Source organism: Bison bison, unplaced genomic scaffold (assembly GCF_000754665.1).
Source record: "Bison bison bison isolate TAMUID 2011002044 unplaced genomic scaffold, Bison_UMD1.0 scf7180017864456, whole genome shotgun sequence".
Lineage (NCBI taxonomy): Eukaryota > Metazoa > Chordata > Mammalia > Artiodactyla > Bovidae > Bison > Bison bison.
Genome location: NW_011495018.1, coordinates 21,500,746 through 21,515,206, shown reverse-complemented (window position 1 = coordinate 21,515,206; position 14,461 = coordinate 21,500,746).

Below are 14,461 nucleotides of genomic sequence, written 5' to 3'. Positions count from 1 at the left end.
GGCTCCAAAATCATTGCAGATGGTGATTGCAGCCATGAAATTAAAAGATGCTTACTCCTTGGAAGGAAAGTTATGACCAACCTAGACAGCATATTCAAAAGCAGAGACATTACTTTGTCAACAAAAGTCCATCTAGTCAAGGCTATCGTTTTTCCAGTGGTCATGTATGGATGTGAGAGTTGGACTATAAAGTTGAGCACTGAAGAATTGATGCTTTTGAACTGTGGTGTTGGAGAAGACTCTTGACTGGAAGGAGATCCAATCAGTCCATCCTAAAGGAATTAGTCCTGAATATTCATTGGAAGGACTGATGCTGAAGCTGAAACTCCAATATTTTGGCCACCTGATGCGAAGAGCTGACTCATTTGAAAAGACCCTGATGCTGGGAAAGATTGAAGGCAGGAGGAGAAGGGGACAACAGAGGATGAGATGGTTGGATGGCATCACCGACTCAATGGACATGGGTTTGGGTAAACTCCAGGAGTTGGTGATGGACAGGGAGGCCTGGCATGCTACAGTTCATGGGGTTGCAAAGAGTCGGACATGACTGAGTGACTGAACTGAACTGAACTTAATATAAGCCTACATTTTAAGTGTATCCTATTAATCTTCATATCAAAATGAAGTAACCATGTCCATTATTTTTCTAGCTATTTTTCAAAGAATGTCAAATTAAATAGAACCTGTAAAAGAATTCTCTATCTCAGTTCATAAATTCATGAAAATCATAATCTCACTGAAGTCAATTTTTAATTACTGTCAAGTTAGTAATATCCCTTAGAAGATAGCATCTTATAGGTATTGGACTGTTATAACTGTCACAACTGCTGCTTTTTTCTTTAAAGCATCTAATGAACAAGGAAAAATGAATAATAAAATTTACACACTTTCATAAACTGTAACATGTGAAAAAGAATTCAAATAAATGAGCAGATCAAAGAGCATTAATTAGCATTTAATTTGTAAGAGCAGCATGAAACACTCAGTAATTGTACTGTGACCTTTACATGTTATACAAGGTGGAAGCATATTTATGTATGATATATAAAAAATTAGTGTCACCCTAATGTGAATACTGTTAAGGAAACTGGTTTGTTGAAAGAACAAGGGCTCGTTATTTTATAGATATTAATAGTAGATTTCCTGCCTAGTACTATATGAAGAAAAGACAGAGCTAAACTATCATCTACTTAAAAAAAATTTGGAAGTAACTATAAAAGTCTCTCATTTTGCAGAGTTCTTTCTACTTCTAAACTGGATGCTGCCTGATTCAAATAGAATTTTGCTCAAATTAACTCTTAAAAATATTAGTACGCCTTGATTTATCTCTCTTAACACTTGAAATAGTGTTAAGCTAAATAGTGTGTGCTTCTCAGCAAAAGGAAAGGTATGACCCTTTAAGCTGAGGGAAATAGGATGGCATGAAACAACTAGAAACGTATGTGATTCCTCTGATCCTCAGTTTTCTCACATTCCTCAGTGGGACCCTAGAGCAGAGTTTTCATTTCAGACAGACCTGGCTTCACCACTTACTAGCTGTGTGAACAGAACCAGCAAATTCACCCCTTTGGAGCTTAGATCTGCTTTTAAAATTGCCAACAGTCCACTTCATAGCACACTTTAATCCCCTCCACGGCTTTATTTTTCTATCACTTTCTAATCTACCACCTATATTACTTATTTATGTATCTTATTCCCACCAGAATGTAAGATAAAGGAGAGCAGAATTATCTGCCCCCCAAAATGCCTCTTTGGTAGAAGAAGAATTTTAGACTGATTATTTTTAAGAAGCAACAGACACAGGAGAAACTCTGAAAACCAAGTAGAAGTTACTCTTTTGTAAGAGACATTTACATTTATAAGATAAATACCCATTTGTGAGGATGTCTCTCTCTCTGGAAGGATGACTACTTCTCTAGAAACCCTTAGCAGTATAGAAGGCAAATACCACATAACAACCATACCTTTGTTTACTGCACTTTTCCTGGTAGCATCCCATAACTGGCTCCCCCATCCCTACAACAACTTCTTTTGTTTTTAGCTGGAGATTATATTTAAGGTGGTTACTTAGGCCATTTCAGAGAAATATTCAGTTTTACAGGTCTCTCCCATGTATTCAGGAGGTATATATGTTATCAAACTTCTGTTTTACTACTGTTAATCTGTCATTTATTATAGGGTGGTCTCTGTGTCCTAGAATGGTAGAGGGAAAATTATTTTTCCTCTTCCTCAAGGGCAGAAGTGTGTCATCCTTGTTTTCTGTTGAATCACAGTCATCTAGAATAATTGCTATTTCTTGAAAGAAAGAGTGAATGAATAAATTAATTAAATACAAAGTGGGGAGAATAATATTAGCTTTTTCATGTCTTGTCATAGAAGTCATGCAATGTGTAAAGCACTTAACACAACGTGTGGTACCCAGTGAATGTTCATCAAAGTCAGTTATTACTACTAAGTAATAAGTATAGTAAGAGTTCACAGTATGAAGTAGTAAGAGTTCACAGTATGAAGTGGTAAGAGTTTGGGCTGAGGGAGGGCAAATGACCAGAGCACAGAAGTACTCATGGGTCACATTAAGGATTTTTATACTAATTCCAAAGTTTTAAGTAAGGGTGGGACAGAGTAAGCTTCGTATTATATGTACTTCAAACTAGCAGCTGTAAGGAGGATGATTAGAAATGGAATGCAAGTCATTTAATCCTCTGACACTCAGTTTTTCGTCTTGAAAATGGATGGAATAAAATGTGCCCAACATGCTCACCAAGGGAAAACAGCATAATAATTTATAAGGTGTTGATAACTATAAAGTGATGTGAGAATGTCATAATGCATTTATCACATCCAGATTTGGTATAGTAATGCTCACTAGAGTGTTTTTCATAAACAAGCAGCTTGAATCCCAAGGAAAATATGCTCAATACAAATCAGCCATCCTCCTCCGGAGAGAATTTCCCACCAAGGCTTCATTTTCATATGCAATTGCATCCATTAATCAAGTACAGGCATACTTCAGGGATATTGAGGGCTAGGTTCCAACCACCACAATAAAGCAAGTATCACAACAAAGTGAGTCACGTGATTTTTTGTTTATTTCCCAGTGTATATAAAAGTCATGTTTACACTCTACTGGCCTGTTAGACTTCCCTAATGGCTCTGACTATAAAGAATCTGCCCGCAGTGCGGGAGACACAGGAGACATGGGTTCAATCCCTGAGTCGGGAAGATTCCCTGGAGTAGGAAATAACAAACCTTTCCAGTATTCTTGTCTGGAAAATTCCGTGGACACAGGAGCCTTGTGGGCTGTAGTCCATGGGGTCACAAAGAATCAGACACAACTGAAGTAACTAACATTTTCACTTTCACAGTCTATTAGAAGTTACCTTTGCTGAAATTTAGATTCTGCACCTATAAAAACTGGGGATAACAATAGCTCCTATCTCTTCGGTTGTTCAGAGGATTCTCATGAGATCACACTTTTAAAATACTACAGAAATAAAACTTCTACCTACAAAGAAAAACACCATCACATCAATATGGAAATTAAAAAAAAAAAACCAATGTATTTTTAGTCAGCATTACAGGATACATGCATATATGTATCTTGCAAGAAGCTACAAAGCCAGAATAAAACTTTATACAATTTAAACAGCAAAGCAATATAAAATTCACTTGGGGTTTGAGGTAGCTATTTGTTTAGTTAATTGACCTCATTTGTAAGAATAATAAAATTTCTCTTACCTCCTGGAAAAAATAAATGATTACACCTTGAGAGTGGCTCCCAGAGACATGTTTCCACATTTCAAGAGGGAATGAAGCTCATGACCTTGAACACTACTCTGCATTATGAAACTGAAGACTGGACTCTTTTGGTCCCTGGAGAAATTATTCTTTGTTGCAAAGCTTAGAGAAAGGACTCAACTCAGACCCAAAATGGCCCCAAGAGACATTCTAAGAAGGAGAAGGGAGGAAAATGGTTTCTTTCTCTTTCATTCGTCCTTATCACCCTAGTGCATGTTGGTAGCACAGTGGTGAACATAGCTGTCTTCCATCTTTATCACCCTTACAAAAGCCCCCTCCCCCTAAATTATAGATATGAGAAATGAATTAGTAGATATGAAAACTTCTGGTAAATGTGTGTACATATTTTAATTAAATATGATTATTTGATTATTGTACTCTGCCACTTTTGTTTCCTCCAAGGTTACAGGATCACATGAAGAAAATTTCATGATCCTAGAAAGTAGGATCTATATTCTACTGAAAAGGGATATAGTACCCTCCTCCTAGACTACCATAGCCATCTTGCCACCCATTCTGCCCACTAAGAGTTGAGTCTAGGCAAAGTCACATCTATGAAGAGGCAACAAATAACCACAATGGCAGGCTAATTTCTGAACCCAACAGAGACCTAAAAGTTACTGTATAAATGGACATATATGTATATATGTAATATATACTAATATGCTAAACATATTTATACATGTTATTAAAATTATACATGTTATAAATATGTGCATATGTGTGTATATGATTGCTTATGTGTGTGTCACACACATATGCATCAAAAAAAAAAAGATGTAGCTGACAATTTCCATATAAATTTCTCACATTGGCTGCAGGTGTAAAAAGTTTATGTATGTCAATAGTTTTCTCATCAAAGAAATATTCTTGGGAAACAAAGTAAGATACAGGTAGGAAACATCAGTCTTTGTGTGTTAGCCAGACTTGCTGAAAATCACCCTAGTAGAAAGAAAAAAAATTTTAATTTATTAATATTTCCATTCTTCTTGATGTTTCTATAAGTGCAGCTCCTTATGGGTTTTTATGGAGAGCTATACTGACTGTTCTGCATTCCCACTATATATTATATATGTGGCTTGTCATATTTTATTTTCTAAACTAATTGATGAGGTTGATATTATCATAATCCCTGCTTTAACATCAACAGGAAAGAAGTCTGGAGAGGTTAACTTCATTAATTTATAAGTTAAAGAAATAAAAGTCCATCTCAGGTCACATGATTAAGAACCCAATTCAGGTCATATGATTCAGCCTAAACAGTATAACATGTAGGTATTAATTTATTATTAACAAGAGAATTAGTTACCACCTGTCCACCTACTCATTAAGGAGGAGGAAAACATAACAACTGCAAACAATGGTAGAGAATCAGAGATAGTTTATGCTTTAAAACCTTCAGATCCCCCTTTTGCACCCCATAACATGAGCTGCTTGCTTGAGTACAACAAAAATGTATCTTTAGCCAAGTCTAAGGAAAGATTTAATGAGGAAAATGTGAGATTCCTATTCCTAAAGAATTTAAGACAGGAAAATGGCTGCCTTGCTGAATTTTAGAGAGGGCATTTTTTTTTCTATAGACTATCCAATTGAGCTCTTTCATCTTTCAGTCGAGAAAACTGGTGCCCAGACATAAAGAAGTTTGTATAGTCACTCAGCAAGCCAGTAGTAGATACAGAATGGGAGCTCAGGTATATTTATACTCTTTATCTTCTGTTCCCTTCATGATATCAGGCTACTAGATTTCCATTTAGAATGGCTTAACCAAAGCCTATTTGAAGTAGAATACCCTTGATGACTGCTGGATGGACATGTGCACACATAAAAATTCTGTTTGATCTTCTAATGTTTTTTGACAGAAAAATCTAAGTATCTTTTCCTATGAGGACTAAGAGGGATATGTCCTCAATTATCTAAATTCAATAATTAATAACATGGGGGAAGTGATTTGCGGCATCATACAGCCTAGTTCTTCATGTTAAAGATTTTAGATTGAATCCTGTTATTAGCTTGACATTTGGTTCAGAGCAATGGCTTCCTGGAAATAAACAAACAAACAACAACAACAACAGAAAACATATTAAATGCCTCTCTTCCTTGATGCTATCAAATCTGTATGAGAAGTTAGAGAGAAAATCAAAGTATTTTTCTTTTTGTGATGGCCCAAATATTTCCCAGAAATAATTATACTGTTAGAGTTCCCATGCAGTATGTGGTCTTTCTTATCAGGTCGTCACAGGCTGTTAGTCAAGTAAACTGCAAAAATGATCCTGCCTTCCAGTAGTTTCCAGTGCCTTCATCTGCCCCAGTTTGGGTTATCTGTCACACAACCTATATTTCTCAGATACACACTTATCTCTTCTTGTGCTACCTGCCTTCAAAAGAAACAGGGTTCCACTCATTGATAAAAATTCAGTTCTGAGAGGCACAAAGTTGGATCTTGAGACTTTAGACAGGGAAAAAAGCAAAGGCCAGTTTAAAATTTGGTCGTCCTTAAAAAGTGGTAATCGGAAAGTGACCAGTAAAGAAATGTTATCAAGATCTAATTTTCAGGGAGGGGAGAAAAAAAAAAGGATAAGAAAAAAAATCAAATGAATCAAAATTTGAGGAAACACTTTCAAAAAACTTAAATTACATCACTGATTCTTCTGCTCTGAATTTAGCACTTGCATAAATAGCATGTTTCAATGTTTTCTTTATCTCTAGCTAGATTCATAGAAATCTCAGAGTTTAAAAACTTAATGGATATATACTCCAACTAACTCTCTTGAAATTCATCTATCAAATCACTGTGAATTTATTCTACCAGATGAATAATTCCAGAGATGTTGATATATAGATACATATAATTAGACAGGCAGAGATAGACAGATAGATAGATCTCAACCAACACAGTTATAATTTTTCACCTAGAATATTAACAAAACTATTTTTTCATTGCTGATACCCAAAGTACATAAAAATGCAATAAAACTGCAATTCCTATACACTGTTAACAACATAATAAATTATTAACTTTCAAGAAGACACTATAATAAGGCACATAATATGACATTTCTTATTATTAATAATTTTTTTAAGTTATAAACACAATACCAAGTACATGATTGTTTTTAAATGAGTTACTTTTCTAACAGTAGGATAATAGCTACATTTATCGATATATGTTAACACATTGTTTATGATACAGTAATTCTAAACCATGGTCAGAAATATGTAGCATCAAGGAGTTTGCTGATAATATAATATTAATGTAAAAGATCAGAACACTGTATTAGTCAGGATGTTATCTGCAATCAGTAATACAAAGTCTGGCTAGTTTCTGCAATATGAACAACTTTAGTCACTGGGGACTGGGAAAACAAGGTTGGATACTATACAGTCAGGAATATGACAGGTCTAGTCCAAGGAAGACACTATGCTGTTTTCACCGGGCACAAACTTCTCACCTGTAGCGCTGGCAGTACTAACGCTGGAGTCTTAGCAGAGCCTGGAATCACTTCTGCCGCTCCTCTGGAAGCTAGATGTAACTGTGTGCCACTTCCAGCCCCTCCCCCACCCCCTGTATCCTCAAGTCACCAGTTTCTGATTCAGTCTGAGGTAAGGGTGTCTGAGTGTTCCTGGGCAGTGCTTTGGGTTCAGAGGATGTTATGAAAGCAAGGATGTGGCAATTTCAACTACAATAATGGGAGGAGGATCCTATCTGTTATAAAATTCATCAAAGTAAGACAAGCGTTGGATATCTTATGTCCAAAAACTATGACAAAAATCCACCAGAGATGCAAAATTACATTTTGCTATGGTAACAACTAGTAAAACTATTATCACTGGAGAAGGGCTGGAAGGAATTCAGTCCTGGGTTCACACGTTGAATAGTACTTAGCTTTGTACATTGAAGTTTGGGTGAGTTATTTCCTCTTTACCAATATTGTATATTTTTTCTAGATGCTATTAAAATATACAAAATTTGGGGGGTGTATTTTTTTTTCTGTTGAGTGCAACATTAATTTTCTCATGTCAGGATGTGTTCTTTTTTGGAATATGAATATACCTTCTCTTATAGCACCTTAAGTAGATCTCAGTAGATATTAAGCATTTAATAAATATTTGATAAATGATACAGAAAGAGACAATCAGTTTAACTGATGTGTGCCTCAATGGCTGTGGGCTACCTTGTTTTTATGGCTAAAATTCTATCTGAAATACTCCCAGGATGATCAGTTTAACCCAGCAGTAATTACTTTTGGATAAATGAATAGTAGCCCTATTTTTTTAACCTATCATTATAAACTGAATGCCTGTGTCTCCCCAAAATTCGCATGTTTAAGTCCTAATTCTCAAAGTGATGGCAGTAGCAAGTGGGACTTTGGTGAGGTACTTAGGTTTAGATGAGGGCATGAGGGTGGGGTCTCTAATGGGATTAGCTCCCTAATAAGAAGAGAGAAAGATACCAGCCTGTCCTCTCTTCTCTGTGTAAAGATGCAGCAAGAAGGCAGCCATCTACAAGTCAGTAAGGGACTTCTCAATAGGAACTGAATCTGCCTGCCAGCCCCAAGTCAGGTTTTTCAGACTCCATAAATGTGAGAAATCAACTGCTGCTTAAGCCACCAAGTCTACGGGATTTCATTATAGCAGCCCAAGCTAAGACACCTATATGTGTATATTTTATACTATTAGGGTTTGTTGTTGTTGCTTTAAACAAACAAACAAAAACAAAAACCAACTTAGGTCCACTTCACATGCTATAAAAAATGTTCGTTTTTCTATTATCAGTAAAAAGATATGTTCAGATGCTGTTCAAAACATTTAGAAAGGACATCTCTCCCCTTGAGGAACGTGCACTGAAGTGTGCGTTTGGAGAAAGACAGCAAAGTGAAGGGGTGTATTAGATACAGAAGTTTTTGAGTCTGGAAGTGGTCCAGTGGACACATGTCAGAAGTGGAAACACTAGAAATATAAGAATTTGGTTCTCACTGCCAAAGTGATCAGTTATCCCACATGATATCCACTCTCCTAGAATATCAATCAACCAAATTCATCTATACATTGATGATCAAATATGAGTACCCATATATTAAGTGAGAGATAGGTAGAAATTGTTAGGCAGTCAAAGTAGAGTCAATGTAGGCCTCAGTTCTTTTTCTAATTTCAATTTCAACTTATTCCCTCATATAAACATTTTGCTCCATTATCCTAAAGCTATATTTGTTGCTCCAGTTTCTAGGCATTCAGAGGACTGCCTCCCTGGTCTGGAGGGTCATAGAACATTCAGACTCTGCACAAGACAATCATTAACTGCTGTTCAGTTTATCAAGGAGAAAAACTCCAGGTGGACCATTAACTCTTAAACATACATTTGGTCCTTAAATAATGCTCTGGGGTCTTGAGAAAGGGTCAAAGAATGGTTGCAGTGTCTGGGGAAACAGAGGAACTGGGAACCAAATGAAAGCCATAAAAAGGACAAACTAAACATTGTAACTTTTAAACTGATTGGTCAGAAATTACACGTATCTGGTACCAGACCAACCAAAGACAAACAGATCAATTCTAATAAAAATATAAATAGCTGTTATTCCCACCTTTGGGGGCTCTTCACCCGCTCTGTGTCTTTGCTGAGAGCTTTGTATCTCTCTCTTTTAAAATAAACTTTGCCTGTGTGAGTGTTTTTGAATTTGTGGAGTTCATTTCTCAGTTCCTCAAACAGAACTCGATTTTCCCATTTCAAGAGAACTGAGGTTTGAACACAAACTTCTCTGCCTGACTCCAAAGCCAACTTATCCCTTTTGCCATCTCAAATAACAGTGTGGTTCACTCTTGTAAGAGGTGACATGGGGTTTTTAACCCAGGTATTTTGAGCTCAGAGTCTCACTAATATTACTCAAGGACTGGAGAAAAATCACATCCACTGAAACACAATCACCCTTTTTTAGACTTAGAGTATTAAAATGTAATAAGCTGAGAGAAGGGTCACTAGAGAAGAGGTGGAAACAAATAATATAATTGGGACACCAAGGAGTAACATTTTCATCAGGGAGAAGGCCAACCAGTGGCTTCACTGGCAGTTCCAAATCTATATCTCAGACTTGCCCAGGCAAGAGATTACTAGCAAATTATATCCAAAGCTCAATCATGAGTCAAAAGTACTATCTTCATCAAAATATAAAATCTCATCTTCATAGAAATGCCAGATTCTCTTACTTAGCATTCTGAATAATTATAGATTCTTAACAGGAGCTGGTTATTTTCTAGAAGACACCAGCTCATAGAAGTGCCCTGTCTAAGGGAAATCCAGGTCCTTTCCTGTGTGTGTTGCAGGGGAGGGGGAAGGTGTTGAAGTCATTAGGCACCTAACTAGGGTGAGATCACATTTTAAACCATATACTGCAGAGGCCAGTTGCCTCCCTGTGTACTATCAAAGGGTGCTAAATTCTATATCTATGTATTGAAAATAGCTAACAGGAGAACTTAAACATCTTCCTCAAAAATGTCATCAGGGATTCAGATCTGTCACAGCCATCTAATTTAGTCACCCCATAGGACATCGATCTAGCATGGTACACTTTGCCCTGTACTTAATTTCTTGTCATCTCTCCAGCACCAGCTCATTTCATCTTCACAATGCTTTTAACTATCGTGCACCTAAAAATTAAATTTTATAAATTACCCTGAGTTCATTTTTAATGACAGTCTTATGGACCAAACCTAATTGCAAAGTATTATATTGAAGATTCTGCCTGGAGTCTGTTTCACAATTACACTGTTGCCTTTTTTTCCTCATTTTAAATCCCATGCACTATACAAGCTCAATTAGAAGTTTCTCTTCCACCACCAGGAAGAACCCTTTCCTATTCTAGACTCTCATAGTTCTTTGTCTTTCTTTTTCCACATTATTAATAATCTGCCTCATTTAGAGTTACTTACTTATAAATATCTCATCTCCTCTACAAACTGTAAACTCCTTAAAAAACATTCTGAGTTTCAGTCATCTTTTTGAACTCCCTTGTGTCTAGACCACTGTATATAAAACTAATTCAATCATTCCTGATAAACAAACTTATGTTTTAAAAAAACAGTAATTTAGCAACAAACCGGGTACAGAGAATTAGAGAAAAGCAATTTGGAATGAGTATTAAAAGCATGAAATTTATTATGAAACACTTTTGCAACTTGGTGATGGTGGTTTAGTTGCTAAGTCAAGTCTGATTCTTGTGGCCCTATGGACTGTAACCTGCCAGGCTCCTCTGTCCATGGGATTCTCCATGCAAGAATACTGGAGTGGGTTGCCATTTCCTTCTCCGGGGGATCTTCCTGACCCAGGAATTGAACCCGGATCTCCTGCATTACAAGCAGATTCTTTACCAACTGAACTCAACTTACTAACTGTGAAAACTTGCTAAAAGAATTTAAATATTCTAGGTCTTGGTTTCTTTAGACCTATACAATGAAGATATTTCTGGGGCATGCATCATAGAGTTTTTATCAGAATTCAATTAGATGATGCCCTTTAAGCACTTCATTGTAGTAAATAGCTAACAAATGTTGCTATTATTTCTCAGTTTAGAAAGTACCAAGACATACAAGATATATTCTTTTTCTGTCTCTCTCTCCCTCTCTCTCTTTCTTTCTCTCACTCTCAAAATATGGCTTCCAAGGTGGTTCAGTGGTAAAGAATCTGCCTGCTAATGAAAGAGATGCAGGTTTGATCCCTGGGTCCAGAAGATCCCCTGAAGAAGGAAATGACAACCCACTCTAGTTTTCTTGCCTGGAAAATCCTATGGACAGAGGAACCCAGCAGGCTACAACCCATGACGTCGTAAAGAGTCAGAAATGACTGAGAACACACACCACCATCAATAAAAATAACATAGTGTTACCAAAGGATAAATTATCACTTGTATTTAATCATTCCTTGACTGAAAACATCTACCTGGAAGTTACTGTCAAAAAAAAAAAAAAAAAATCCAGGCTTAACTGAGGCGAGAATTTTTCCAAGATGACTGTTGCAGTAGAGCATTCTCTGCTCCAACCTCAGAATCTGTGTTTCAGAATCAAGCAGAAAAGGCTTTTCTTTTATGGAGAGGTAAAGCAGAGTGGACAGGAACATCACTAGGGAAGGCAGCAACCAGTGGGGACCAGCAAACAGCATGATTATGGTGGTTCAACAGGAAATGTTCTTCCCTCTTGTGGATTGATTCTTGAAATGAGCCATTAAGAGGGTAGAGGAGAGTGGTGGGGGTATTCAGTACCCTCAGTTCAGTTCAGTTGCTCAGTCGTTTCATACTTTTTCGACACCATGGACTGCAACATGCCAAGCTTCCCTGTCTATCAGCAACTCCCAAAGCATGCTCAAACTCAAGTCCATCAAGTCAGTGATGCCATCCAACCATCTCATCCTTTGTCATCCCCTTCTCCTCCTGCCTTCTATCTTTCCAGCATCAGGGTCTTTTCCAGTGAGTCAGTTCTTCCCATTAGGTGGCCAAAGTATTGGAGCTTCAGCTTTAGCATCAGTCCTTCCAATGAAAATTCAGGACTCATTTCCTTTAGGATTGACTGGTTTGATCTCATTGCTGTCCAAAGGACTCTCAAGAGCCTTGGAGAGTCTTGGACTCTCAAGAGTCCAACACCACCAATTCAAAAGCATCAGTTCTTCAGCGCTCAGCTTTATGGTCCAATTCTCACATCCATACATGACTACTGGAAAAACCATAGCTTTGACTAGATGGACATTCATCAGGAAAGTAACATCTCTGCTTTTTAATACACTGTCTAGGTTGGTCATAGCTTTTGTTCCAAGGAGCAAACATCTTTTAATTTCATGGCTACAGCCACCATCTGCAGTGATTTTGGAGCCCAAGGAAAGAAAGTCTCTCACTGTTTCCATTGTTTCCCCATCTATTTGCCATGAATGATGGGACCAGATGCCATGATCTTACTTTTCTGTAAGTTGAGTTTTAAGCCAGGTTTTACACTCTCTTCTTTCACTTTCATCAAGAGGCTCTTTAGTTCCTCTTTGTTTCCTGCATTAGGGTGGTGTCATCTGCATATCTGAGGTTACTAATATTTCTCCTTGCAATCCTGATTCTAGCTTTGCTTCATCCAGCCCAATATTTCTCATGATGTACTCTGCATATAAGTTAAATAAGCAAGGTGACAATATACAGCCTTGACATACTCTTTTCAAAATAAGGAATCGGTTCATTGTTCCTTGTTCGGTTCTAACTGTTGCTTCTTGACCTGCGTACAGATTTCTCAGGAGGCAGGTCAGGTGGTCTGGTATTCCCATATCTTGAAGAATTTTCCACAGTCTGTTGTGATCCACACAGTAAAAAATGATCCACAGGGTCATTGGAAAAGACCCTGATGCAGGGAAAGATTGAAGGCAAAAGGAGAAGGGGACAACAGAGGATGAGATGGTTGGATGGCATCACTGACTCGATGGACATGAATTTGAGCAAGCTCCATGAGTTGCTGATGGACAGGGAAGCCTGGCATGCTGTAGTTTGTGGGGTTAAAAGGGTTGGACACGACTAAGTGACTGAACTGAAATGAACACAGTCAAATGTTTTGGCATAGTCAATAAAGCAGAAGTAGATTTTTTTTTCTGGAACCCTCTTGCCTTTTCTATGATCCAACAGATGTTGGCAATTTGATATCTGGTTCCTCTGACTTTTCTAAATCCAGCTTAAACATCTAGAAGTTCACAGTTCAAGTACTGTTGAAGTCTCACTAGGAGAATTTTAAGAATTACTTTGCCAGTGTGTAAGATGAGTGCAATTGTGTGGTAGTTTGAACATTCTTTATCATTGCCTTTCTTTGGGATTGGAATGAAAACTGAACTTTTTCAGTCCTGTGGCCACTGCTAAGTTTTCCAAATATACTGACATATTGAGTGCAGCACTTTCACAGCATCATCTTTTAGTTTTTGAAATAGCTCAGCTGGAATTCCATCACCTCCACTAGCTTTGAACTAAGGCCCAGTTGACTTCATATTCCAGGATGTCTGGCTCTAGGTGAGTGATCACACTATTGTGGTTATCTGGGTCATTAAGATCTTTTTTGTGTAGTTCTTCTGTGTATTCTTGCCAACTCTTCTTAATATCTTTTTCTTCTTTTCTGTCCATAACATTTCTGTCCTTTATTGTGCCCATCATTACATTAAATGTTCCCTTGGTAGTTCTCATTTTCTTTTTTTTTTTTTTTTTCATGCATTGAACTTGGACTGGTCATCTATTTCACATATGGTAATATACATGTTTCAATGCTATTCTCTCAAATCATCCCACCCTCGCCTTCTCCCACAGAGTCCAAAAGTCTGTTCTTTATATCTGTGTCTCTTTTAATATCTCGCATATAGGGTCATTGTTACCATCTTTCTAAATCCCATATATATGTGTTAATATACTGTATTGGTGTTTTTCTTTCTGACTTACTTCACTATGTATAATAAACTCCAGTTTTATCTGCCTCATTAGAACTGATTCAAATGCGTTCTTTTCAATAGCTCAGTAATATTCCATTGTGTATATGTACCACAATTTTATTATCCTTTCATCTGCTAATGGACATCTAGGTTGTTTCCATGTCCTAGCTACTGTAAACAGTGCTGAGATGAACATTGGGGTACACATGTCTCTTTCAATTCTGGTTTCCTCAGTGTGTATGC